Source organism: Rhipicephalus microplus, chromosome X (genome assembly GCF_043290135.1).
Source record: "Rhipicephalus microplus isolate Deutch F79 chromosome X, USDA_Rmic, whole genome shotgun sequence".
NCBI lineage: Eukaryota > Metazoa > Arthropoda > Arachnida > Ixodida > Ixodidae > Rhipicephalus > Rhipicephalus microplus.
This window is the reverse complement of record NC_134710.1, coordinates 156,989,475-156,992,577: the sequence shown is the minus strand read 5'-3', so window position 1 is coordinate 156,992,577 and position 3,103 is coordinate 156,989,475.

Genomic DNA, 3,103 nt, shown 5'->3' with positions numbered 1-3,103 from the left:
ACAACAAAACATGAAAACAACAAGGGCGAGTAATGAAAGATGGAAGTAGCTCGGAGTTCCTATCGCATTTAAAATGAAAGACAGAAAATGTTACAGAAAATGAAGCCTTGCTGCCCTTGCATATTGCGTTTATTTAATAGGCAAATAAAACATAAACTTTTCTTCTGCCACACAACTTTTTACAGATATACGTTCACGTATACGTACACTACACATGCAACACCTCAAATGTTTATTATATTTTTTCAGTTTCACTTTATTGACAATTCTTTGCAACATACAATTACACTGGTTTCAGTTTAGTATACTGCTTCAAGTAGATAGAGACTACAAATGAAATACACGCTAATATATCCCTATAATTCTTTCAAGTATCTACAATCCCAGTGGTTTCCAGTTTAATACTCCTTCATGTACACAATCGGTTCATAGGAATGAAATACAGGCAAATATATACTTATGATTCTTTCAAATATATACAATCACCATGATTTCACTATATACGCCTTCATGTACACAATCGTTCCCAAGAAGTGATCCACACAAAAATATATATGGATAGTGTTTTCAAATGTATACAATCACAGTGGTTTAAGCTTTGTATTCCTGGATGTATAACAATTGGTTATGAGAAATGATGTACATGCAAACATATACGGGTTTTCGCACATATAACTTTAGCGAATAATTGAGAAACCAATACAATGATCAGAAACACATTAAGCTAAAAGCGAACACAAAACTGAGTTAGGACACACAAAAAACAAAAGAAGTAATGCATAATTATGGCTTATGACACAGCTGGGTCACTTCATGCCAAATGTCCCAGCCATTTTGGCAAGCATCTCAAATGTATTCGAAAAACTCGTGCTGCATTGAAAATAGTGAACTTCTGGAATATTTAGGAGAGGAAAAATATTTGGTCACGTGGCTGCCTTCTGAACTTCCTGGAATGCCGTCTAGGTGTTGTATGTGAAAAATTTTATTTTAAAAGCACCGCTCCTTCTTTCTATACGAAACTCGGTCTACGTGTTACGTAACAAGAGCTTAATTTGGGAGAGTTGGTTCATCGTGGTTGTGTGCTAGTCACAGCGCGACAACTTTAGGAAGAGACAGAAAGGACAGGAAAGAGCAACGACTGTCAACTGAATTTATTGAATGTGCTACGAGCGTTTTTATACGGAGTACAAGAACCGTGTTCATGCGCGACGACACGTGTGAGCGCTACAAAATAATCTTAACTGTGAAAAGAATACTCCCTCTCGGAAAGGATAAGTGAACGTGTAGTGATGCACTGATCATTGGTTTACCTGATAAAAAATACTTCTACAAACGTTAAATTGGCAATAAGTAAACCTATTCTCGTGGCGAATGGGGCAAGATTGGCTATTCCTGTTGCTGTTTAGTACACACACTTTTGAAAGCTTGCAAGGGGTGGAAAACAACACGCTAATATCACATCTTCTGGCTATTTTTTTATTTGTGAGACACGTGATGTGGTATAACATGCAAAGGTTTTGGTCATTGTTTTTTGTTGATCCTGTCTTCTTTAACTTTACTTTCTGCAGGAGGGTTTCGCCAACGGGTGTGATGATTCTGTAGGGATACCCAGCATATTTAGTCTTTTAATCTGGTTTTTACGCCTGACCTCACCCTTGTGCTAACATGACTTCTGAAGGGTGGCCTGAATACATATGGTATCAATTCCTCTTTCTACTAATTTGAATGCCCACTATCAAAAGGCAGAAGATTCTTAGCACTCCTGGGCTGATAGCACCAGCCAATACCCCAACAGCATCATCACACTTGTTTGCGAAACACTCCTGCAAAAAGTAAAGTTAAAGGAAACAGGACCAAAAGAAAAAGAGAATGACCAATCACCTTTGCATGTCACTCGGTACTACGTACATAAGGTGTCTCACAACTTTAGGAAAAGAGCCAGAAGATATGACATTGTTGATTTCCACCCCTTGCAAGCTTTCAAAAGTGCATGTACTTACAGCAACAGGAATAGTCAATCTTGCACCATTCGTCACTAGAATAGGTTTACTGAATGCCAATCTAATGTGTATGAGATACCGCTAACACGTGGAAAAGTAAACATAGGACAAACTGGGCAATGCTTCAATGATCAAGCAAGACAGCATGCTTTAAATGTTAAGCAGGGCTATAGTAGTCTCATGGCCGGACACCGTAAAGAATGTAAGTGTAGTCCCAGGTTTCATAAAACACGGTTTTTGAAAAAAAAGCAAGCAGAAAAAATGAAAGATTTTAGAACTCTTTGTCAGGAAGGCCAAGGATCAATGCATCAGTACACCTTCACTTATCTTTTCCGAAAAAGAGTATTCTTTTCTCGGTTAAATTTATTTTGTCATGGTCACACATGTGTTGGTGCAGATGAGCCCTGGTCTGGTGCTTAGTATAAAAACGCTCGTAGCACCTTCAATAAAATTCAGTTGACAGCGCTCTTTCCTGTCCTTTTTGCGATAAGATTTTTATTGCAGAAAAAATTTAATTGTCTTACAATTCAGGTATAATGATGAGTTTTCACTGTATCACAACATGGAGCAAATTGCATCTCAATACGGACAAAAATCACGATTTTGTGAAATTCGTGATATTTTCTCGTATATTTCAGCAGCTTGAGAGGTCTAGAGATATTTGTTCCTCAAAATATACCTTCTGTGGAGTAAGTATTCACTGCTCAGATATTCATACAAAGTGCAATATTGCAATAAAAAATGCAAACATAACACATTTTGGCTTTATTCTTGGAAGCGAATGTGGCAAAAAAATTCCACTATTATTATTGAGCTTCAAATACCTTACAGAAGCACATTTACTTAACAGGTAGACCGAATTTGCTTTAGAAAAAATAAACGGCAGTTTTAAAACGAAAGTTTCCACAAACAGTACACAGACGACATTATGCCAGGAAGTTATAAGCCAGCCACATGAACAAAACTTTTTTTCTCGCTGAAATATTCTAGCAGTTCACTGTTTTCAACGCAGTAAGTCAGCACATTTTTTTTTTCAAATACAATTCAGATGGTCGCCAAAGTGACTGGGACGTTTGGAATGGAATGGTCCAGCTATATTTAAG